Raw genomic sequence first — 27,388 nt, 5'->3', positions numbered from 1 at the left:
AACCTTTATTAAACTTTAGTATTTTTATTTGATACCTCCCATCTCCATAGGTGGCTGCAACTCTATTTCATAGAACATAAACAAATTCCTTCTTACAGTGCTGTATTAGTCAGGATCATTTAGTGCTTCTTACTTCTTACAGTGCTGTATTAGTCAGGATTATTTAGTCTATGCTGTGGTAACAAATAACCCCACGGGTCTTAATGTGGGAATATAATAGAAGATTTTGTTGCTCATGCTAAGTCCAAAGCAGGCCAGATGGCCCTCCTCTGTCTTGTAGCCATGCCTCCTGGCCTCCACAGTGCCAAAACAGTGAAAGAGCAAAGTAGAAGAAACTACAAGATGAAGGGGAACAGAAACAAAAGGTGTGTATAGCCAGGTGCAGTGGCAGGGAACTATAGTCCCGGCTGCTTGGGAAGCTGAGGTAGGAGGACTTCTTGAACCCAAGTCCAGCCTGGGCAACATAGCCAGGCCCCATCTCTAAAAATAATAAAATTAAAATAAATATTATGACAGACCAGGTCCTCTAGTACTTATTGTAATTTTTTTTCTTATTTCCTGTGTCTGTGTCCTTGAAAGACATGGAATGTCAGGGTAACCCATTTCTCTTACCTCTGCCATATTTGAAGCAGGTATTGAAGAGGAGAAAGAGGAGAACTTGTCCATAGCCCTCCTGTCTGTGGCAATGCTCCTACCCAGGAGCTGGAGCATGGAGGGCACTGGGCACAGGAGAGACAAGCCAGGTGAGTTGCCTACTTAGGAAACAAGTTCCATTTCCAATGCCCTCTTCCCTCCTCTACCCCACCCCACTCTTAATCCCAGGTCTCATGCCAGCTACCTGGGGCATAAGGACAGAACCACTATCAATCATGACATTTTTGCATGCAAAAAAATATTGTTTTCGGTGTCACCCCATTAGTTCAAGTTCAGCTGCTTCTAATCTCTACCATCAGCTACTGCCCAATCTTTGGTAAGGGTGAACAAGGGAAGGACTGAGCAATATGGCAAATGTAGCATAAAACTGTCCAATCCCCTGTGTCTGCTCTTCCACCTGCTGTGATCCTAGCAAACACCGCATGGGGGTACAGCAGGTCTTTTATCCATCCACTAAAGGTGCTACCTTATTCCTGAACTTAAAACCATAAAACAAACATGTGCTAACATGTGTTAGCATATTTGGTCCTTGCGGTAACACTACAAAGCACGTTCCTAATCCCCACTGCACAGATGCAATAGCTGGGCCTCTGGGATGTGCCAGCACTGGGATTCTGAGCATACCCTCCTGATAGTGTCCTTTCTGTCAGGACATTTACATGATGGGAGCTAATAGTGAAGTTCTAAATGCTACGAAACAATGAAGGTGGCTTCTGGAATCCTTTCTTTCCTCCAGACTTCACATGTCTTTGCACACATTGCATGACATAACCCTTGGGTGATGAGAAGGCTCTGCTGAGTTCATTGCCATTTGCCTGAATTGGGCCTAATTCTCCATTCAGTCCAGAAGACACCGATTTGCAGGAACACAATCTCCTCCAGGACATACTCCCCACTTGATTACCTCCGGGCAGTGACTAGGTCCAAAATTAGTGTGCAGGCCAAGTGGCTCATGCCTGCGGTATTCACGACAGTGAGAATTGATGTGTGCAAGGCAAGAACAAGATTTATGGATCTCCTTACTCCTATGATTTACTGAAAGCTGGCTTTTATTACCTAAAAGCCAGCCACAGACATGTGCTGGGTGCGCTGGGATATATGCCTGGGGTGCAGCTCTGTGGGCGGCTGCCAGGAACAAGAAGGAGGAAAGGGGGAAAAAATAGAGAAATAATTTTACAGATGAGACACTTGTCGAAAATGCAGAGCCTACAGTGCTCCAGGAACAGCTGGCGATGATGAGCTAAGAAGAAAAGGCACCATTTGCAGGCAGTGGACAGCTGCAGGCCCTGCCACACCAGCTACTGAGTGGGCAAGACTGATTTATGGAAGGGCCGATAATGGCAAAGAAATAAAGATTGATTTGCTCTAGAGGATGTTTCGAGAGTTGTGGGGCAATGGAGAGAAAGTGGAGAGGGAGACTGTGGATCCTGACAAAAGCTTCATCTGAAAATGCACACAGGACTGAAGCGAAGAGAAGGAAATGAAAAGCAATCTGTTATTATGCAAATAGTCATCATATCTCATGGGTGTGGATATACTACCAGGAACTGGGATGCTGACACGCCCAACAAGCACAGGTACAGCTGTGCTAACCCTGGCTTCTGGCCCTGGTCTCCTCACCAGTTCTTGTTTGCTGAGTTCCTTCTCTGTGCCCAGCCCTGTAACTTCTGGGAGATAGGAAAGATGTATGATGTGTCCAGAGAAATAACTTATGCAACGCTAACAAGCAGTAAAATAAGCCTAAGGTACAAGGCGTCCCGCCTGCCTGCCTGCCTGCCCTCGGTGTTTAATACCTACTCATCTTTGTGGTTCTGGCTCAATGAACATCTCCTTGGGGAAACATCAAAAGACCGTGTCAAGGTCTCATCCCACCTAATACACTTTCATAACAACGTGTATTGTTCCTTAAACAAATAACGGGATTGTTAATTCACATGGATTGCTCTGTTGTTTGTTCCTTTACTGTCTGCCCCACCACCGACACACACTTACCCTAAGCTTATTTAGAGCAAAGCCATCAAATCCACAGTGGCTTGTACATAGTAGATGCTCAATAAATATCTGTTGAATGGTCTGCTCTATTCAGTCATTCATTCAGTGAAATATATTTACTAAATGGCTGCCACGTGCTGGATGCTGACATAAAAATACACTTGAGGGGTGATGTGCACTGCAGAGAAATAGCACAATGGGAGGTAAAGGGAGACGCGAATGGCTATTTTAATTCGAGGATCCAGGGAATGCCTGTGACGTTTTAGCTGAGATTGTATAAGAAGAGCCAGACGCTGAAATATCAGAAGGAATACTCCTGGCAGTGAGAAGGGGAAGCAAAACACCCTACATAGGAGCAATCTGTATGTGTTTGAGAGATGGAAGAAAATACAGTACAGCCAGAACCACGTTTGTCCACTCGTTCATTTGTTTGTTCATTCATCTCTTCATTCACTCACTGGCCCATTCACTCTTTCATTTGACAACATTAGGCCCTATACTCTGTGCTCAGAAGAAACACACCCAGAATGTAGCCTGCTGTTGAGATGCTGGCAGCTTCATGCAGTAGCTCAGGGAGGTCTGGGAGAGCAGAAATACTAGGAAGATTAACATGGTGCAAGTGAGCTTGACTGGGAAGAAAAAGACGAAACCACGCTGGCCAAAGGACACTTCTGTAGGGCAGGGGTTCTCAAGGTGATGTTTGCAGAATCTTCGGCAACCATGAGACATGTTAAAATTATTTTCATAATATCTTCATATGTTATGTCTTTTTCACATTATTGACGTGTGCACCGGTGGTTTCAAAGCAATGGTGACCAAAACTGTCGGCACGTTAGGACCAATCAAGGCATTTGAAACAAACTGTCGACTGAAAAATAATAGCAGGAAAAAACACATCAATTTCATTTAAGAATGTACTTTACTCGGTAAAAGTATTAATCGTATTCAATTAAATCATCGATTTCTTATCTTCTAAATATTCTGTATGATGAAATAAGGAGGACTTGTAAAGCACTTCTGCTGTGGATTGAGATACAATAGTTCCTCAAGGAAATCATTTATGTGATTGAGTTGCAAGCTGAACTAGCTAATTCTTTCACGGAACACCACATTTAGTTGAAAGATCCTTGGACAGCAATCTTTGATCACTCAGACTTGTATGGCAGACATATTTCTAAAAATGAACAGCATGCACCTGTCACTTCAAGAAAACCGATTGGAAATTTTTCTTGCCAATTACAAAATTAAAGCTTGCAAGAAAAAATTAGAATTTTGAAAAATTCAAATCTGCCACTGTGATCCAGACAGCTTCCCAATAAATTAACACTTTGCTGATGAAATTGATACTGATATTAGTAAATGCAATTTTTTTCATATAATAAAATGTGTTAACATTTACAAGAGCTGGGTAACGCAAATGAGCCAAGAGTTTTTCAAATGACCAGTGCATAATGTTACAAGACATTGCATAGGTAAAATACACATTCAAACTGTAAGATAGACCAATGGATTTTAACGTGCAATAGTATGAACATTTGTGTAAAGTTAAAATTTCCACAACAGGCTGCAAAGACTATTAAATTATTTTCATTTTCTCCAGCTACCTATCTGCATTAGGGCAAATTTTCTTAGTATACCTTAATCGAAGCAGCATATTGGAACAGATTGAATGCAAAAGCAAGTGTGAGAACCTTGCTGTCTTCTATGAAGTAAGACATTTGCAGTAAATAAAACAATGTCATTCTCCTTGCTAATTTTGTCTTGAGAAACTTTTTTTTTTAATGTCACATAGTAACAGGTAATGGATTTAGGGTTGTTATTTTTAAATAAAATTAATACATTTTTAAACAAAAACATCTCCATTTTAATTTCTTGAATTGTAAATTTTGATTGATGTAATCCACACAAGCTAAATGCAAATGATTCCTGAGATCAGAATGCTTGAGAATGACTGCTATAGGTTAGAGTGAGAGAAAAAATTGGAGCTGGATGAGGCTAAAAGTATATGAAATTTCTAATTGGCTATGTAGGTGAATCTGATGATGAATGTCACTCCCAGTGTTATCAATATAGGTTTAAAAATAATGTCTATTCTAAAGATAACCAGTTATCATCAGATATATCTAATATGAAAAATGTTCTACCAACATATATAACATTTATTATTTTACTAAAAATATATCTATATGCCAGGCCCTGCCCTAAGCGACGTATATGTAGAAATGTGCTTAATTCTGAAATCGGTCCTTTGAGGTATTGATATGGTTTGGCTGTGTCTCCACACAAATCTCATAGTGAATTGTAGCTCCTATAATCCCCACATGTCATGGGAGGAACCCAGTGGGAAGTAATTGAATCATGGGGGCAGGTTTTCCCATGCTGTTCTCATGATTGTGAATAAATCTCATGAGATCTGATGGTTTCATAAATGAGAGTTCCCCTGTAAATGTTCTCTTGCCTGCCACCATGTAAGAGGTGCCTTTGCTACTCCTTCACCTTCCACCATGATTGAAGGCCTCCCCAGCCATGTGGAACTGTGAGTGCATTAAACCTCTCTTTCTTTATAAATTACCCAGTCTCAGGTATTTCTTCATAGCAGTGTGAAAACAGACTAATACAGGTACATCTTGTTATCCTCATTTTTCAGATGAGGAATTTAAAGTAAAAAGAGCCAAGTAATGTTCCCAAGGAAAGTGCATGTTATTAGTAAAAGGCAACTGAGGCAGTGGACTCCAGAATTTGTATCAATATGGCATATTTTTGACTTATTTTCTTTTTTACAAAGTGAAATTTTGGTGAACAGGTTGAAATTTGGGGTTACAGGCTATGCAGCCAGTCTGCTGATGCTGAAAGGCTGATTTGCTCTGATCCCTGAGACTCCCACGTGCTCTTAGTTCACTGTTCATTGTATGCACTCCATTGCTCACACACACATGCTGGAAAGGAGAGGAATTTTCCTCTTTTTTGTTAAAACATTAAATGCATATACTTGTTACTTATGACCTATTAGATATTTTACTCTAAATGAACATAATTTTCTTCTCTAGGACACATCAGAATTTTCCTTTCAATCTCATTATGCTTTAGTCTCTTGACTGATGAGCAGCTAACATATTTAACAGTAATAGAGTCATGGCATCTGCAGAAGGGAATAGAGAGGAGGTAGCCAGTCCTCAGATCTGGCTGTCTACTGCCTAGAATCACTCAGTGTTTGAACCGCTGGCCAATTACCCCTGCTCCTCCTGCCCTCTCAGCCCCAGTACCTCCCATATGGCTTTGATTTAGAGGCACTCAATTTATCAAAACAGTTTGTTATGTTAAAAAACTATTTGATGTCAAAGAAGCCATATGACCCTTTCTATGTGTACTTTTCCTGGAATAAGAAATCAATTTGCTCATTTTAAACAAAGTTGGGCCCTAAAGACACTTGAGTCAGTGCTACATTCATAAGGCAACAAGAAAAGATGTATCAGCAAAACATATTCCCCCATTCACAGCCTCGCGGGGTGTAAGGAATGGAGGGACCCTCTTGAAAGAGCTCTTCTCCACAGAGGGCATTATCACTCCTCAGTCTGCCTCAGGATCCCTTGGGTTTGACTCAGCAAAGTGCTGATGTCACACCCAGGAATATGAGTTCTTACAAGTACACCTGGTGATTCTGGTGCAAGTCTTTACATCATGATTTCAGAATATTTTTCCCCTTTGGCATTCTCTCTCCTAAGAATAATGTTCACTTAATGATCCGACTATCCATCTCTTCCCACCCCACCCCTTAAATGTGAATTTTGTGCAGAATTCTTTGCTCTGCAGATCCACCTTCTTACTGTTTGTCAAATGCACACTTATGCTTTCCCACTGCAGAGCTCCAACTGGGGTTCCTTCTAAAAATCCGACTTGGTTACTGACGTGCTTATTTCCCCCAGGAGCCCTTTGTAGCGAATTGTGTGGGTTTCTCCTCACCTGACGTGTTGCAGCCATGTAGTGTGAAGAATGAGTCCAGCTCCGGCATAGAGCCATATTTGGTGAGAGATGACCCTGGTAATTTTCATCCCCCTTTTTCAGACAGGGTCTCAGGAACCAGGACTAAACCCATGCATGGACAGCATTCTTCAGGCCATCTGGATAATGTGCACATAATGGATCATGGAAAATCCACAAGAGAGTCGCAGAGAAATACAACTGGGGCCCCTGAGTTGAGCCAACTGCTGTAGTTATCTTACCCCTCCACTTCCGATTATTTGGGACAATCAGTTGCTTATGTTTAAGCCGTTAAACTGAATTCCCTGTTTGGATTAAATTTTCTGTTAGTTTTGGAAGCATCAGACAGAAACAGACAACAATAAATATTCAAACAAAAGCTTCCGTTGTTGCTCTTTATGTGGACTCCTCCCAGAAAGAGCTTAGGAAACACAAGCACCTGCCATGGGCTGGGCTCTATGATGAGTACAATCTCCATGAAACAGAGTAATCCTTCCGAAGTTTGTGTTTCATTCTTCTTTTTAAAACCTCCAAACCTGCTGTGAACAAAACATCTGTGTCTTCTCAAAATTCATATGCTGAAAACTCTAAGCCCTAATAAGATGGCTTTAGAAGGTGTGGCCTTTGGGAGGTGATTAGGTCATGAGGGTAGAGCCCCCATAATGGAATAAGTACCCTTTAAGAAGAGACAGGAGAGACCTCACTATCTTCCTCTCCATTTTTTGTCATAGGAGAATACAGCAAGAAGGCCACCATCTGCAAACCAGGAAGGAAGCCTTCGCTAACAGCCTGGCCACTCAGCACCCTGATCTTGAACTTCCAGCCTCCCAAACTGTAAGAAATCAATGCTCCTTGTTTAAACCACCCAGTGTGTGGTAGTCTGTTACAGCAGCCTGAGTATGCTGGGATAACAGCCTTAACACTTCAAATACACACCTCAATTATTCATAAACCTTGGCTCATAGGACAATATCACCTCCCAGCAATAATCTGCTTTCTTTTTCCTCTCATCTGTTATTACTATTTAGTTTTACCCTCATCATCATTCCCTCTTTCACCCTGCCGTCTCCATGAAAAACTCTCAGTCCTGAGTTTCTTATGTCTTCCAGCTTGCAGGCTACTATATTCTGAGGAATTCCATTTTCCCATATACACCTGCAGAGATCCAGTTGGCTAAATTTTGCCAACCTTCGAGGGGTAAAAAATGTTGTTTCAATTTGCATTTCCATGATTGCAAGTGACCTTATGCAGATCTCCGCACACTGCGGACTGTTTGTTTTCCTCCTCTGTGCATCCTCATTCATACACTTTGTTCAGTTTCCATGGGGTTTTCAGAACTTGGCTTGGTGCTTTGAAAAAGTCTCTTTGATACTTGAGATAGAGCTCCCTGTTTGTTTAGGCAATATAAATATACTCATTCCCTGTTCACTTTATCTTTATTAAACAAAAGTTATTTTTTAATGTGGTCATAGCCATAGAGTCCCTGTAAAGTTTAATATATTTCAAGTCAAGTTTAAGAAATCCTTCTTTACCTTGTGATCATAGAAATTGTCTAGTCATTTTTTTATTTTGTTTTCCAGTTGTATCTTTCAATTCAAGCATTTAATCTATTTGGAGTTTATGTTAACAAAGGACATGAAGAAGGAAGCCAGCTTTACTTTTCTTCATGTGGCTAACCAATGTCTTTAACAGCAGTTTACTGAATAATTGATTGCTTTGCCAGCTAATTGTGGTGCTACATATAGAATATTTCAGTGTTTGCTATATTGTAATCTATTGTTCTCTTCTTGCGCAAAATCACGCTGCCGTTTATTTGTCACTTTATTTGTACTGAACTAAAGTAGATTTCTTAGTAATTAGCAAGCTGGTTCCCCTACCTTTCTTTTCTTTTTCAATCTACTTGTTCTTTTATTTACATTTTAGAATTCGCTCATCAAATTTCTTAATATCTTGATGGGATCTTGAAGAAAATTATATTGAATTTAGATATTAATTTGGGAATAATTTACATTCTTAAAATAGCATATAATCGTATACTTGAAAATAGTATTTCTATACTCCTTTTTTATCCTTTAATATATTTTCAAAATTTTTCTACTAAGATCTTGTTTATTGTTTGTTAATATTCATTTATTTATTATTTTTTACTTTTTTGAGAGGAGTCTCGCTCTGTCTCCCAGGCTGGAGTGCATTGGCACGATCTCAGCTCACTGCAACCTCTGCCTCCCAGGTTCCAGTGATTCTCCTACCTCAGCCCCAGAAGACACTAGGATTACACGCATGTGCCACCATGCCAGCTTTAGATGTTTTATACATTTTGCTGCTATTACACACGGGCTGATGTTTCATGTTATATTTTCTGGTCAATTATTACCAGTAAAGAGACATGCTTTTGCATTTTGTATACTGACCTTAGGTAAGTCAGAACTGCTAAACACACTTATACTTTCTAAAAATATTTGTATTTATTGGATCAGGTTTCCTATACAAATAATTGTATCATCTGTAAACAATAATTTGTTTTTCTCTTCCTGTTCAATTACTTTTATTCTCATTAATTTTTCATGTCTTGTTATTTGGCTTAAACAACCGATATAGTAACTTCCCCTTATCTCTGGTCTCGCTTTCGATAGTATCTTTTACCCGTGGTACAATACAACACAATATTTGAAGGACAAAGGGATAGATAGACACCTCATTCATATAACTTTTAGAACAGTATATTGCTATAATTGTTCTATTATTAGTTTTAATTAATCTCTTACTGTGCTCAATATACAAATTAGATTTATCATAGGTATGTATGCATATTAGTCTGTTCTCACATTGCTATAAAGAAATACTTAAGTCTGAGTAATTTATAAAGAGATTTAATTGGCTTATAGTTCAACAGGCTTTACAGGAACCATGATGCTGGCGTCTGCTTGGCTTCTGGGAAGGCTCAGGAAGCTTACAATCATGGAAGAAGGCAAAGGGTGCACAAGCGCATCACATGGCAAAAGCAGAAGCAAGAGAGAGTGGGGGAATGTGCCATATGCTTTTAAACAATCAGATCGCATGAGAATTCCTTCGCTGTCACAAGGACAGTACTGAAAGGGTGGTGTTAACCCATTCATGAGAAATCATCCTGTGATCCAGTCACCTCCCACCAGGCCCCACCAACACTGGGGATTATAATTCAACAACATGAGATTTGGGTGGGAACACAGATCCAAACCTTATCAGTGTGTGGCACATGCCTGCAGTCCCAGCTACTGGGGAGGCTGAGACACGAGAATGGCTTGAACCCTGAGGGAGAGGTTGCAGTGAGCCAAGACTGCGCCATTGCATTCTAGCCGAGGCAACAGAGTGAGACTCTGTCTCAAAAAATAAAAAAATAAAAAATCAGATAGGATACCTGCTCCTCAGGATTTCAGAGAAATCATTAGGACTTGGAATGGTATATGCTAATAAAATAAAGCATTATTCGCTACTGTTCTCTATATTAGTAATAATCTGTTCTGTTTGAAAAAATGTCAGGAATAATCTTAAAATCATCAGTTAGAGGAGTAGACTATTGCCCACGGACTGCTGTTCTCTAAAGAAATCTCAGCCAGGCGCAGCGCCTCACGCCTGTAATCCCAGCACTTTGGGAGGCCAAGGCGGGTGGACCACCTGACCCCAGGAGCTCGAGACCAGCCTGGGCAACGTGGTGAAATCCCGTCAGGTGGTGGCGGGCACCTGTAGTCCCAACTACTCAGAAGGCTGAGCCACAAGAATCGCTTGAACCTGGGAGGCAGAGGTTGCAGTGAGCTGAGATGGCGCCACTGCACTCCTGCCTGGGTGACAGAGTGAGACCCTGTCTCAAAAAAAAAAAAAAAGGGAAAAAAAGAAAAGAAATCCCAGTGAATGTTTGGATATTTTGTAATCAGTTTTTTTTTCTCTATAAGACAAAAAGAATTCCATATCCAAACAACCAATAAAAAGTTTCTATTTTAAATACATATTTTAACTGTGAAAGGTTTGACCAGGTATGTATTTTAGAATTTAAAAAAATACATAGTTTGCAGATCAAATGAAGAAAAGAATCCTTTCAAAACAATACATTAAGAGCTGTGAAACCAGTGGAGGACAGAAATAAATATTCAGCTGATGTTACTGGTCTCAACGATCCCCACGATTTCTTTTCTTCAATAGTCACTTATGTAAAATGTGCACATTTATGATTTGATAACTAATGAAAGCATGCCAAACCGCACAGATCTCCAGTGATTACCAGCTAGAAGTGTTGGTAATCTACAATCCAGCTTCATTTAAAAAATGGCTTCCTAAAAATTCAAATACAAATCCTAATTGTATGATGCACTTAGAACACTCCTTTTTCTCAGTAAGGGGCAAGAATAAGAAGAAACCCCTAGGGTGACATTGGAAATGATACTGATATGAGTTTTATATTTTGAAAACATAAAGGAACAGCAATTTGTTGAGGTTTCCTAGAGAAGTTATTTTATACACATACACACATGTAGATATATGTATATGTATGTATATGTATAGTATATAGGTAGTGCATGCATGTATATATACACATTGTATTATGTATATGTGTATGTGTGTGTGTGCATGTCCATGTGTCTGTGTTTATTCTTGAACTGTAAATTAAACTCAGAAAATTGATCCACAGAGTGCCAGGTAGAATTTAAATTCTTCTTTGCTTGTATTTTTTTAATTGCTAAGTAATATGGCTCAATTTTAAGACAGCTTTAAGAATTGATCAAGGGCATAGCATGAAAATTAAAAGAGTTTACACCTGAAATTCATATATTCCCTCAGGGAGTTAGAAAACATGTATTAAAGAACCTTCTGGTGCACATATTCCAGGACTGCCCTAATGAGCAGGTGAGGAGAGTTAACTCATTGGAAATATTGGTAAGATGCTATTTCTCCATCTTGGCTTTATTCAGAGGAGAATAAACACCCCTCTGGGCTCAGATAAAATAGACAAGAGCTTTATAAAATCACATACCCGGTCCTAGGAAATCCTAATATAACCACACTTTCCTGGAGAAATATAGCTTACAATGAAGAATGTTGCTGATATTACATGTATGAATGGTGAATAAATGGAAAAGACAAACACACAGAGAAACTGTCATTTTCAATACTGCTTCCTGAAAATTCAACTTTTCTCATTTTTCATTTGCACTAACCCTTTCTTTTCCTCCTATCCTCTTTTATTAACTAGCACAGTGCCCCTTAACCTTAGCTGCATAATAAAATCATCTAAGGAGTTTTTAAAAACACTGACGCAGGACCCCGCTGCAGGTCAAATGCATTGTCATCTCTGGTGTGGCTGCGGAGCAGTGTGTAAAGGCTCCTGGCCATCCCAACTGTGGGGAACCCTAGAGACAGCTCGACCTTGAAGTTTTGCCAGCACCTTTGCAAGGGCAAGCTGAGTGAAACCAGGAGACAGGCCCTCCATAAGGAAAGCATGCCGGCCAGGAAAGCTGAAGGGTTGGAAAGAAAATCTCCACCTGACATACCCTTTTTTTTTTTTTTTTTTTTTTTTGCTGACTCCTCATCCTGTTCAGTAAAGTGAGAATAACCAAGTCTTTAGAGTCCCATCCATAGACAGACACTGGACTAAGTAGAATTCTGTTATTTTCTTGTTGTCTTTTACCTGCTTATGATCATTTTATCTTATAAAAATTAGAGATACTTTAAAGAATTTATGACTTTTAGAATAATTTATTGGTAATATTAAAAAATTACACCTTTTCAATTATGAATTTTTAGATTACAAAGAAGGTAGACTTCAGTACACACAAGAGGAGTTCTAAACATTTTTAGTAAAAAATATATTATCTACCAATAGTTTTTACTAATTGAACTTACTGACAGGTTAAAAAACAGGTACCTTTTTGTTTGTTTTAGTGATTTTATAATTTTATATTAATTCATCCTGTCACCAAGCACATATCTTGGGTAGAAATGTGTCCAGATAGGAAAAAGGTAAACACTGAAAGATTGCTATTCATTGCATTCAATTCTAATATGAATGTATTGATTTTCATTTACATATGTAAATGTACATATGTAAATATATATAAAATATTATATATTTTATGTGAGTTATTGATACATTACATCATGTTTCAACCAATTTTCCTGAATTTATTCATAGGCCTATCATTTTGTAAAGGCCTTCCTGTGGATCTGGAATAGACCTGCTGTATCTCCCTTCGGAAGGAACATCATGAAATGACATAAATCAAATGCCTAATATGAGCTTGAAATTTTTTATAAAAGATCTAATTTGCTATTTGCTATAGCCCTATAAGGTATTATTATTCCCATTTATAGATGATGACAGTGAATCTTGGAATAGATAGGTGACCTCCTAAGCCACATGTCTAGTAAATGCTTAAGAGAACCAGAAACAAACTGGGGGGTGTTTCAGGGGGCTAGATTCTCATAATCGGAGCATCTGTCACTGGAGTGACAGCAGATAGTGAGGTCTTATCACACAGGAGATATTTCAGCTAAGTTTTACCATGTGTGTTTATTCTTGGGAAACAGTTTCTTTCTTTTCCTGCCTGATAAACCTCCTCTCAGTCTTCAAAACCCAGCTCAAAGTCACCTACTCTGAGAAAGCATTCTTTCTGGACCCCTTCGTCTTGCATTAGACAGTATTTTGTCCTCACCTTCTTTGCCCTTTTTATCACATTTCATTGCAGGTGTTGATACTTTCAATTCTCCTACTTGACTGTGCACCTTGTTCTATTCCTAATAGTGTTCAGCATATGGTAAGGTCCTGTATTAGTCAGTGTTTTCCAGAGAACCAACCGTGTGTGTGTGTGTGTACATATATAATACATACACAAGCACACATGCACACTCAGAGAGAGAGAGAATAGCTCCTGTGATTATGAAGGGTAGTAAGCTCCAAGTCTGTAAGGTAAGTCAGCAAGTGGGAGACCCAGGAAAGAGGATGGTGTAGGTCCAGTCTGAAGATGCAGGAAGGGCCAATATTTCAGTTTGAGTCTTAGGGCATGAAAAAGCTGATGTACCAGTTTTAAGGCAATCAGGCAGGATGAACTGAGGCAAGGTCAGCATTTTTGTTCTTTTCCAGCCTTCAGCTGATAGGATGAGGCCTGCCCACATTAGGGAGGGCCATCTGATTTACTCAGTCTACTGATTTAAGTCCAGTTTCATCCAAAAACACCCTCAAAGGAATACCCAGAATAATGTTTGACCAAATATCTGGGCACCCTGTGGTCCAGTCAAGTTGATATACAAAATTAACTATCACAGGACCTAAATAACAGTAGTTAATAGAATGAATATTAAGGAATCAGTGTCTTATTAGCAGTTTTTCAGAGACACAGACCAATACAATGTGTATAGACAGAGACAGACAGATTTAATTTAAGGAATTGGCTCATGCAATGGTAGGGCTAGAAACTCTGACACTTGTAGAACAGGCCCAGAGGTTAGGAATCTGTCAGGATTTGATGTTTCAGTCCTGAATACAAAGGCTATCTAGAGGCAGAATTTCCTCTTCTTGGGAGACTTCAGTCTTTTCTATTAAGCCTTCAATTGACTGAGTAAGGCCCACCCACATTATGGAGTGGGCCTCATTCAATCAGTTCATACAATTTATACATTATGGAGTGTAATCAGTGGACTTTGGGTGAGCAGATTACCCTTCAATTTATACATTATGGAGGATAACCTGCTTTACTTAAAGTCTACTGGTTTAAGTGATAATAATATCTAAAAAATATCCAAAACAATATCTAGACTGGTGTTTGAGAAGACAACTGGGACCATAGCTCAGCCAACTTGACCCATAAAATTAACCATCATAATCAGTAAAAGATATTGACCTAATTTGGTAATATGCAGATTCTGGAGTTTCACAAACCAGCAAAACTTTAAATAATGTAAACTGCAGAGCTATCTAATGTAGCTTGATACATATAAGCATAAAACCACCTATAGGATTCAATTAAAAATGCAGTTTTAATGCCAAAAAAGTGAAAAGACTTAATATCAGAATAAAAGATATTTGAAATTTATGAATTTCAGAAACATACAACAGTGCTTATTTTAAACCAGTACCCGTTTGTGAACTGCATGTCAGTACACTTCTGTCCCAGATTCTGTGATTCTCTGAACAAGGACTAATTCTAAGTAGGCAAAATATATATTTCCCCTATTATCCTTTTCTCTGTTCTTGTTATACTCTTTCCTCCCCGGTAATGCTTTTTTTTTTTCTCTTCTCCCCACTCTTTCTACCATGGCTTGTGGCTTCTACAATGTTTTCACTGAAGCCATACCCCTTGCAAGGCTTTTGTTGGCAAATAACAATAAAACCAACTCAAGTGGGCTTGTCCTATAATAAACGGCATGCCATGAAATCTAGAAGGAAGGTGAATTTCAAGATTAACTTGATCAAGTAACTGGCTTAAGATTTTCTTTGAGGGTCCCTCGGAGCATGTTAGCTTCCTCTTTAGGCTGCTAACAGGAGAGCTGAAGTCATCCTTGGCCTTGCATTCACATAGGACAACACCAGGAGGAATTAAGAAGGCGTTACTCCCGGGAGTTCTTAACAATATAAAGAAAACCTCTCCGGAAGCAGCCAGAAAAATCTCTAACTCGTGTCATGGGCCTGAATTGGGTCTCATGCTTGTTCCTGTCACTAATTAGAGAAGCGGAATTCCTCTTAAATCAATCATGCTGACTTTTGGAACTGAGGGAGTATTTTCAACTTTACTTGGGACATATGGGATCTTCTGAAAATGAAGGGATGCTAAAAACAAATCAAGACTTTCTTTGGAAAAAAAGGAGGAGGAGGTAGTTCCTGCATCAGTAGCCAGTAGTGTCTATGAGGGTCTAGTAGTTATCCAGCATTCACAAATGCACCACTCTCCATGCCCTCTCATTCAAACACGCTCACACTTATTTAAGCATTCACAAATGCACCACTCTCCATGCCCTCTCATTCAAACACGCTCACACTTATAAAAAAAAATGCACTAAACTCTTTCCAAGAAGATGATATAGTCATATCTAGCTATCACACCTAGTTCCAAGTCTAGGACATTTCCGTGATATGCCTTCTTCTTCATCACGTCCAAACGCCTGGAGACCCCTGATTAACAATAAATTATGTATCTCTGAAACATTCCAAATGAATTGTGAGGGAAGAAAAGAATAGCTGTAAAAACAAACCCGAACTCTCTATTTGGAAAATAGAAGCATGAGAAGTAGCCCACTGAGGCCACGGATCCATTTGTCATTTACAACTGGCTGATTCTAGCAAGAACTTCCTGCCATGTCAGCGGTCTGTGCTGTTGATTTAACCTGGTTAGAGAGCTCTCAGTGAGCTTCCAGGTATAATTTCCCCTTCCCATTGCTTCTTTGGCCTCTCCTTGATGGCAATGAAAGGTATCCCTTTGGGAAACTTTCCCCGCTGACATGGTTCTGTGGGCCTAAGAGTTGTCTTGGAGTGGCACCATTGCTTCCTCTTCATAACCGCTTCTGGTTTCCATGGCAGTGATCTCCCTTAAACACCTGGGAGCCTTCCATTTACAAGGCTTTCAGTCAATTCCATGGCTTAGTACAAGAACCAAAGACAACATCTCATCCAGTTTTCGAAGGTGAAGAATTCTGTCTATTAGCAACAGTTCTGTGCACTGCCCATTGCTTGAGCTCCCAATGTGATATTTGCTAATTTCACCCGGGCCTCTGTCTGTAGCCATTTGAACACTCTAGCTTCAAGGGGAAAAGTATGTTCTTTGCACCAAGACTGTATCTCAGATGCACCATCACAATGAGCATGAGCTTCAGCTTTTTTTAATTATTTTTTTTATTTTAATGGAGAACACAGTTCTTTAAACTGGCAGAGAATGGGAGCAGGAACTGGGGTGAGAAGGAAAGGTGACAGAAGCATCTCTGTTTATATTTTCACCTTGTGATGGTTATTATTTTTTAAATGTTTTCATACTTCTAAAAGCCAGATTTAAAATTCTGAATTGTCATCCACAGCCAAAGATGGAAGATCATGAGTTATTTTCCCCCTAAGTTTACCTCTTTACACAGGTTCTTATTGGTGACTGCAAGAAGTAGTCAACATACTTTAAAATTCAGATTTTTTTTTTCCACCCAAGTCCCTTAATACTAAAGCTTCCATTACCATTACAGACTATAGTTTGGCCAACTGTATTGTGTTGGCATAAGAAAGATTTCCAAAGTCCATTTCCGAGAAAGAGATTCCTCACTTCCCCTACTTCTTTCACTTAGAATCCACCCCATGTTAGATTCTGTTACCTGCAGCTACTCATTTCCAGGTATCAAACTGTGTAAGTAGCAAGCAGCGGAAAAAGAATATGGATACTTGTTTTGCCAAATACCTAGTGAGAGCAGTGCTCTAGAAAATACATTTTGGGGCCGAGCATGGTGGCTCAGGCCTGTAATCCCAGCACCTCGGAAGGCCAAGGAAGGCTCATCACCTGAGGTTGGGAGTTTGAGACCAGTCTGGCCAAAATGGTGAAACCTCATCTCTACTAAAAATACAAAAATTAGCCAGGCATGGTGGCGTGCACCTGTAATCCCAGCTACTCAGGAGGCTGAGACAGGAGAATTGCTTAAACCTGGGAGGCGGAGGTTGCTGTGAGCTGAGATCACGCCACTGCAGTCAAGCCTGGGAGACAGAGTGAGACTCCATCTCAAAATAAAATAAAATAAAATACATTTTGGGAACACCACTTATGCAAAAAGAAGCAAATCACATAGGGATTTCCTTAGAAGTGATATGAGGTGATAGCCCAGAACACCACATATTTTTAATGAAAGCATCTATGCATCCATATAATTAACACCAAGATTTCCTTTTAAAATGACTGAAGTAGGTTGGGTATTAAAATAAGGAAAATAATATAAGGAATATAATAATAAGGAAATAAATTTTCTGTCACAAATATCTATAGCTTATCGGTACAGAGATTAAAAATTTGGACAGGATAAACACTTGATGTTTGGGCCAGGCACGGTGGCTCAAGCTGGTAATCCCAGTGCTTTGGGAGGCAGAGGTGGGCAGTTCACAAGGTCAGGAGTTCAAGATCAGCCTGGCCAACATGGTGAAACCGCGTCCCTACTAAATATACAACAAAATTAGCCAGGCGTGGTGGCAGGCGCCTGTAATCCCAGCTACTCGGGAGGCTGAGGCAGGTGAATCGCTTGAACCCGGGAGGCTCTCAGCAGTGAGCTGAGATCACGTCACTGTACTCCAGACTGGACAACAGAGCGAGACTCTGTCTCAAAACAACAACAACAACAACAAACACTAGATGTTCGAAGCATGGTTAAAATTTTTATCATAAAGGGCTGCCTTCCATTTGTCAACATAAGTATCTCCTTTGTTAAGATTTGTTTTCAAATGTCAGAACCTAAATTTACCCAGTTATTCTAAAACCAATCTTTTGACATATTTTCTCTTTTGATTGTTTTAAAGATATTATAATAGCCAATTTATAGATTTAACTTTAAAAATCCTGTATGTATATTAGCACCTTTCTGCAATGATTTAATGGCTACTTGGACACTTTAACTTTCATTAATAAAATTAGGTGTGTTTTATTTAAAATATGCCATGAATAACTTTTTCTTGTGTTTATTTATCAATTCTTGTAGGTCTTCCAGTGTGGCATGGCTATGATGCTTGTAGCTTATTCAATGTCCCTAAATATCCCCCAAAATATGGGAACCTGAGAGTGTTCTTCGTAGAATTCATGAATCTCCCCTGGAATTTTATTCCACAGATTCAGTTTTGAGACTTTTTATCCTTTTGATTTGATTGCTCCTGGAGCCCTACCCTGAGCTCTGAGTGAATGTATTTATCTTAGTTTGTCTAGAAAGGCACTCTGGAATCTGCAGTGGAAACCTGATGATAGATGGATCATTGAAACTGGCTTTTAAAAGTGACATTTTGGTTAAAAGTCATCTCAACAAAGAAAAACAGCTTTTAGAAAGTGTATATTCAATAAAATTCCAGAAGTCGGCCCTGGTGGGCTGTCCCTGAATCTGGCTCTGGCAGTGGGTTTGAAATTCTCCAGCCTAGTTGAGAGCACAGTGTCTTCCCAGAGCACAGAGGCCAGGCTCTGCTCAGGAATCCCGCCCCCAGGACAGAGGAAAGCACTCCCAAGGCCACGCGCAAGGTTTGCATCTGAATTATAGACCGTTCTTGTGAAGACTCTGCCGACCCATAATCTTTCCTCCTGAGATGCGAAAAAAGGCTCCACACGGCATCACAAGGATAAACGCACCACAGATACATCAGTTGATTAATTTCAATAAACTTAAGCCTGAAAAGAAGTAGTCGTACTACAGAAGAGAGCTGTTTTTCAGAGTAAATGCCCTTAAGAACGTGGTGTTACCCTGGTAGCACAGATCTGGATAGGTGAAACATTCGCAAAACTTCCTTTGAAAATATACATATTTAGTTTCAATAATGCATATTAAAACATTATTATATTAAACATTGTGGAATTACCTCAAATGTAATTAATAGACGTTTACGGATTTGGAATGAACAAGTCATCTGGTAAAATATCTCCTTGATATAGACTCCTGGAGAGACCTAGATGCGCGAGAAGCTATGCCCAGATGTCTGTAAATCAGAATATATGTATAATCCATTAAGCAGATGGGAGAGGAGATCACAACTTACAGACAGGAACCAAAAAAATGATAGAATAGTATTGATGAAAGGAGAGAATTTAAAGAGATGACAAAGAAGGTGAAATGCAGACAGAAAGGAGAGGAATAAAAATAAAGAGAATAAAAATCAAAGGATAAAGTAAGTTTTCATTAGACTGTGCGCTTCTGAATAGCATCCACTTGTTCCTACTGCTTTGAGAAGTTAATTATCTGACTAAACACTGCTCGCAGATCCTGAATGGCTCTCTATTCCTCTAACCTTTAAAGACTTTTATGACTAGAATAACCAGAGCAGCTCATAGAAAGAAAATTGTTTTCTGTGCTGTAACATCAATGGCCAGAAATGTGTACACCTGGGGACCAGGTTGGAGGCTGGACCTGGCTCGCAGGTCAGAAGTTCAACACCTCTATCCTCACTCTGCCTTACGAAGGGCTCCTCATGGTAGGTGTGAAGGCAACATTTAGCAACGCACAACCTCAAGGACCACATGTATTGAAAAGAGCCCAAAAGCTGACTCCCTATCTCAAAAAGAGGTATGGCTTTTCTCCAGTGCGTGCATTTGTTTTTAATGTTTAACAAGCTGACAGGAGCGATTAGTCAAAGACTAACGGCCGACTTACTGGTTACTCCAACACAAACAAATCGTCACCAGACTGTCAGGGCCTCGACAGTGTCCATTCTCCTAAAAACGCTTAATGCATTTCTCGCATCTGCAATGACACATGTAAAGCGGGTGACCCTTTCAGATCCCCCACACCCCCCACTCCGAAGAAAAAAAACCACAATTATTTGCTGTGTTTTATGAAAAGGTGGAAGGGAAGATTTTCCTCAAAGGTGGGGTGTGGGAAACAAATGAACAAACAAACTCAGGGTGAGTTGAGAATGCCTCATAACCAGGTCACCATCTGCTTTTGTTCCTTAATCAGATAATTGATCTCCCCTGAACCATTTATGCTCCCAGCTAAATTGTCTACAGAGATGCCCATGCCGTCAAGCACGAGGCACTTAGGAGAAGTAAATCTGATTGCAGTCCAAGTTAGGAAACATTCTGGAACACATCACTGGATCAAACTGCAGTCCCTCCTGGGAGGAACACACTTTTCAGAGTGTTGAGTGAAATATAAGGGGAGTTCAAGTCTTCAGTTATTCACCGCAGACCTTCCTTTCAAATCTGGGTGGGTCTTCTTGCAGGATTTGATGCTGAGACAAAAGGGAAAATCAGGCCATTGTGGTTTTTCTATTCATGAGAGTCTAAAGGGACATGTGTACCTTGTCATTTCTGACCAGAATGTGAGAGCTGGCCTGGTTCTGCTCTCACAGGCTCCTGCCTTCCTGTGTCCTAGGCCCCCCCCACCCCCGGACTCCAACCAGAGTCACCAAGCCCCTCTGCGTGGGATACAGCATTCTGCCTCTGCAGCTGTCACCGTATGCTCAGATTGTCAAACAATTCAGGACAGATTAAAGAGAGTCACTTTTGACTGGCATATTAGGAGAGGCAGTCGTCATTAGCATACTAAACTAGGTAGCCCTAAACCTGCTGGGTCCCCAGTGAGCCTCCAACACTAGTTCTCCCTCTTCTAATTAATGAATGGTATTAGCAATTAAGAGAGCCTCACATGACAGAACCGCTGTACCCTTCCAAGGCAATTTTGTCTTTGCTCAACGGTAACACAGAATAAACATGAAGTTGAAATAAAGTCAGCCACACAAGAATCTAATGCCCTCCAAATCACCACAATTTTTCATTTCTGCGATCCTGAGAATTCAGCCCACCAAAGGGGCCAAAGAGCCTATTGTTTTCAAGGATTGATTAATAATTCTGCACTTTTGACTCAGCTGAATGCTTTCTTTGCATTTGTCCAGGTATCTGGAGAAGATAAGAATTAGACGACAGCTTAAAAGGTACTAAATAAACATATACACAAATATATCCCGCCATATCTACCTTCCGTGTCCTTCAGATTGGCAGATGTCACGCTGATCTAGGCCACAGATGATGTGGTTTACATTTTAAAACATGTCCTGCAGTCATTTTGTTCTGTTAAATTATTTCATTAAATTAGGGCCTGTGACTCCAATGAAGGAGAGAAAAAAATGTAAAATGTTAACCAGGCTAGCAGCCAGGTGGGCGTGCTTTGTCTTCAATTTGTCATTCAATTAGGGGTCAGGAGATAAAATTTCCTTTCTCACAGTTAAGGTCAAACACCTCCCCCTTGTGGTCCTATGTAACTGGTTCAATTCTGTTACAACCTGTATTCAGGTGTCCACCTGGTTTTACAGGTAGATCACTTGACAGAGAGTTTAATAACATCTATGTCATTATCACCAATCACCTCATCTTCAAGTCAAAACAAACCACAGCAAACACAAGAGTTTGATACCAGTGAAAATTAATTAAGAATGGAAAGAAAATCAGATCTTTAGGTATATACAAACGATCCCAATTCATGATGGTTTGATTTACAATTTTTCAACTTTATGCTGTGTGACAGTGATATGCATTCAGTAGAAACCACAGTTTGAATTTTGAATGTTGGTCTGCTTTCTGGGATAGGAGACTTCATGGACATGCTGGGCAGTGGCAGGGAGCCATAGCTCCCCATCTGCCTGCCAGCAAGAGGCTATACCGCCAATACTCTACAGTGGGCTCTGTCGCCAGCATCTTCTGTGTTTTGTGATTTTGCACCCCATAATGTCTACACAATGCCCATCTTTGTACCGTATTCAACCCTTTGTTATAAGATAAGCTTTGTGTCAAATGATTTTGCCCAACTATAGGCTATGGGAGTGTTCTGAACATGATTGAGGTGGGTGAGGCTAAGCTATGATGTTCGACTCAATATATTCTCAATTTATGATGGGGTTATCTGGATGTAACTCTATTGTAAGTCAAAGAGCAACCGTAGTTAACATCTCCTGCAAAGGTAAGTGTTCTCATATGAAATACATTAATATAACACACCATTGGAATGATGAAAAATACATAAAGAGTGCCTACAAATCAATAATAAAAATATTCACAAACTAATAGAAAAGGGAGCAAAACAAATGAACATGCAATAAATGAAGAAGAAATATTATGGCCAATTCACACATTAAAAAGCTTAACATCATTGGTAATCAAATAAAAACAAATTAAATCAATTGATTTTTTTTCATCTAACCGATGAAAAAAGTTTATAAAGCACTACAATAATATGAAAAACAAGCATTCTCATATAATTTTGATAAAAGCATAAGCTGGAAAAATATTTATTGACTGCTGTCATTATCCATCAAATATTTAAATTCCATTTTATCTAATAATTAGACCTCGAGAAAGTTGTCTTCAAGGACATTGTTAAAAATGTAAAGTTTTAAGCATAAAGATATCTATTGCAACATTTGGTATCATAGTAAAGCGCAATTATAAATGTCCATTAATGCAAAAATGGCAAAATAAATTATGGTAATACTCTACCTTGGACAAATGCAGTCATGCAGGCACTAAAAACGAGGTATTCGTATTGTATGTGCTGATCAAAAAATGCATATTCATGTTATTAGGTGAAAAAGCACATTTTAGGGAAAAAATTGTGTTTTATATGCATGTTCCTATTAATGCTATGAAATGTTTGCACATATGTTTATACATATGTGTATGTAAATGTATAAAATAGGATAAAAACCTGCATGAAATGGGAGGGTCAGGGAAGGTCAGGGGGACTTTTAAGCTTTACCCAACATACATGTGCACTGATGCAACTATGGTAGAATGCTTTAAATATTACTTGTGTAATAAAAACAAAAAGAGAAAAAACGGGAAACAAAATCAGCTTTGTTAATGAGATGTGTAGACATGTACTCTGCTCTATAAGGCCTTATCACCTGGAAGTCACGGTAAGAATTTTAATCGGAAGAAAAGAATGCATCGAAGAGCAGACTTACTTAATGTTTTCTTTCCTTCTTCTCCGTTTTCATCTTTGTCTTCTGTCTTTTATTATCCTCTCTTTCCACAGTATGTAAGTGATCACAATGTGTCCAAGAGTAGACGTGCATTAAAGACTAATTAAGCAAGCTGCTTGCCTCTATGGTGCTTACTGGCAATTTTGAAAAAAAATTAATTACAATTAGAAAAATATCAAATATTCTATTTAAAAAAACAAACATGGAGTCTGCCTAAATGCCCATCAATGATGCACTGGATAAAGAAAATGTGGTACATATACACCACGGAATACTATGCAGCCATAAAAAAAATGAGATCATGTCCTTGCAGGGACATGGATAGAGCTAGAGGCCATCATTCTCAGCAAATTAACGTAAAGCAGAAACAGAACATCAAATACCGCACGTTCTCACTTTATAAGTGAGAGCTAAATGATGAGAACACATGGACTCATAGAAGGGAACAACACACACTGGGGCCTGGCTTGAAGGGTGGAGGGTGGGAGGAGGGAGAGGATCAGGAAAAATAACTAAAGGGTACTAGGCTTGACACCTGGTTGATGAAGTAATCTGTACAACAAACCCCCATGACACAAGTTTACCTATGTAGCAAACTTGCACTTGTAACCCTGAACTTAAAGCAAAAGTTAAAAAAAGAGAAACCAAAGATGTTTCGGTAATGGAAACTGCCTTGGAGAACACGATGGAGGTCACAGCTCTTAGGACATGATGACCAGTAAATGCATTCCTGAGAAGATAGTGTATCCGTTTTGAGGCTGTTACAACAAATTACCTCAACCTTGATGGCTTAAACAGAAAACAATTTATTCTTTCACAGTTCTGAAGGCAGAAGTCCAAAATCAAGGCGTCAGCAGATCTCTCTGGAGACGCTAGAGGACCATCCAGCCATGGCCTCTCTCAGCTCCGCAGGCTGCCAGCATTCCTTCTAGATGCCCCCTCTGCACCTCTACCGCCATCTTTATGTGACCTCCTCCAGTGCGTCTTCTCTCTCTTATAAAGAGACTTCCCTTGGTTTTAGAGCCCAACTGGATAATGGAACATGATCTCATCTTGAGATCCTTAACTCATTTATATCTGCAAAAACACTTTTTTTCAAGTAAGGTCCCATAGACATGTTCTCAGGTCTAGGACATAGACATATCTTTCAGGGGGCATAATCTAACCCACTGCAGAGGACATTTAAATTAAGAACTAAACAGAATGTAGAAGACATCTGTTGTGAAGGGCATGTGTGTGCACATGCGCATGTGCTGGAGTGGCATTCAGGCAGATGGAGATGCTTCCGTACACTTCTCTGTTGAGCAGAGAAGGGACGAGGTGACAGACCAGGAAGGAGGCTGTTGCTCCCCCCAGATAAAAGATGGTGATCATGAACTGGGGATGGAGTCAAGAGAATCATGAGCAGAGGCATTTGAGACATAGTTCTGGCAGCCCACCTTTCTAATGCTTAAAGATGGAAAGGAAGAAAGAGGATAAAACCAAAACTGATACCCAAGTTCCTCACTTGAGCTGTGACCTGCAGAATACAGGCAAACACAGCACTGGTGGGAAGTACAGTGAGGGGAATCAAAGCTCACTTTGGCTACAAAAATATAGGCTAGGCTTAGCAACCCAGCAAATTAGGGAAGCAGTGTAATTGCAACCAACACGAAAGATGAATACAATCTAATTACTTAAAGACAAATTTAAAATAAAAATCTCAAGCAATTAGTGAATGAAAGACCTTAACAGACAATTCACAAAAGCAAAAATACAATTGGCAGATTGCATGTGCAAACACATTCAATGTCATTCCTAATAAAAGAATGATACGCAAAAAATATTTAATAGTCTCTTTCTACATTAGAAAGCATTTTTATAATAACACACACACAATGATGATTGGGATGGGATAGAAAAAAAATGAACACCTTGTTCTACATTAACTCTGGCATTTGGCACAAACTTTCTGAAGGCAATTTGACCCAATGATTCTGCATTTCCAAATCTACTTTCGGTCAAATACTCAGAAAAGTAATCAAGAATTTCTGAACAAAGATATTCTCCTCAACATCATGAAGACTCAGAAAGACCTTCATAGCAATATCAGAGACAGTTAAATAAATTATGAAGTGCTATACAATGGAATATTATGCAGCATTAAAATACACTATAAAAGGAATTTTAGATGACATGGGAACATTTCATAAGTTTTAGCAAAACAAAGTATAATGTAAAATTTTAGGTATAAACCATGCCCAGTATTTAAGAAGTGTATTTGCAAAATACAGGCAAAAAGCATGCCAATATGGTAACAATGGTGACTTCATTGTATTTGTTTTTCTGTAATTTATTAATTTTCTTCAATGAAAAATTACAGCAAAAAGTGGGAGGAATGGTCTCTCCCTCCTTTAATGATTTGTTGTGGGTATTTTTTTACAACAACTGAAAATGATATAAAGGTGAACCCCCCACCAGAGATAGTCTTTTGTTTTTTTTGTTTTTTCCCCTCTCAGGTTTCTTTGTATTAAATACAAGTAATAGGGCCAGGCCTCCAACCCTTCATAAGGCCTGGAACTTCAGTCTTCCTTCACCACCCCTTCTTCCTTCTGCCTTCCCTACAAACAACTCATCCACTTCAAGCTCTAAAGAGGAAAATAAACAATTGATAAAACAACAAACCCTGAAAATCAAAAACTATTGCCAGTGATCCTGTCTTCACAATGTTTTATTCACAACTATTTAACTGGATTGTAAGACTATACTCAATCATAGAAAACCTTTAATTTACTTTGCCTATAGACAAAATTGAAGAATGGGTATGCCAACTCCATGGTTGGGAAGGAATTATCAAGGAAAATGAAATATGTGCACTGTCCCAATGTTGTCTCTTCCTGAATTTGGATAGACCAAGATTCTGCGCAAGATTATTCTCTATATATGAATGCTTCCTGAGTGGTGTAGGTAGAATTACAATTCCTTCCTTGTAAACTTTTGTTTGCCATGGAACTTAACTCTCATCTTTCAACTGGCTTGCTTTCTATCTCTCACTAACTCTTTTCCAAATCCCTCTATGAAATATAAAACATTTCTCGATGCACTCAAATGATTTTGATGCTCCCTTTTATTCCTCCTACTCTCATCTGAACTTGGCTCCTACTCAGATCCTCTTACAGGAGTGGTCTGGGATTTCCCTTCACCATTATCCTGGATCTCATCTTCACCTTGACATCACATGGATCACCAAAGTCTTTGGAACTCATGTTATCCTTTCTAAGTATACTTGCTTAGCTTATGTGGTAGTAGTAATTGTTCCTACCTTGAATGCCTAAAATGTCTTTATTCTGTCCTCATATTTGATTGATTATTTCTCTTAGTGTCAAATATAAAAGGAAATACATTTTTCTGGGAATTGTCAAGGCATGATTCCTTTCTTTTCTAGCTGCTAGTGTTGCTGTTGGAAAGTCTAGCGACATTCTTTATCCAAAGGCTCTTTAAGTTACATCTTGTTTTTCTCTCAGGTAGCCTTTAGCATCACAGACACCGTCTCTAGTGTCTGGTATGTCATGATATTATAACTCTGTACAACCTTTTTCCTTTCATTGTGCTAGACATTGGGTGAGACCTTTCAATTTCAAAACTTATACCCTTGTTTCTGAGAGATGGTCTTCCAGTATTGCGCTGAAGATCTTCTCTTCTTTTTCTTTGATTTGTCTGTGAACCCTAGTATTTGGATGGTACATCTTATAGGCTGAGGCTTTAATTTTATTAACTTTTATATTCTCTAACTCTTGGTCTTTTGTTCAATTTTCTGGGAAATTTCCTAAAATTTGTCTTCCATTTCTCCTACTGAATTACTACATTTTTATTTCAAAGAGTTGTTCTTGATTCCTCTCTTAATGTCTCTGGTTTATGGAAATGAAGAGAAGCAGTCAGCTTGGGAGTGTTAACACCACTTCTCTCTTACTCAGAAGTTATTTTCCTGTTGATCTAGGAGTACCTCAGACCTGACTAATCTTCAAGGACTTATCTCCCACCATTTCTTGCATGAAACAAGGCAGAGAGTTTGAGGACTGGCAGATTACACAAATCCCCTTTCTAAAGTGTCTGCATGCGGATTTACACATTCTGCTA

Source organism: Pan troglodytes, chromosome 12 (genome assembly GCF_028858775.2).
Source record: "Pan troglodytes isolate AG18354 chromosome 12, NHGRI_mPanTro3-v2.0_pri, whole genome shotgun sequence".
Taxonomy (NCBI): Eukaryota; Metazoa; Chordata; class Mammalia; order Primates; family Hominidae; genus Pan; species Pan troglodytes.
This window is presented reverse-complemented; position numbering follows the sequence as displayed.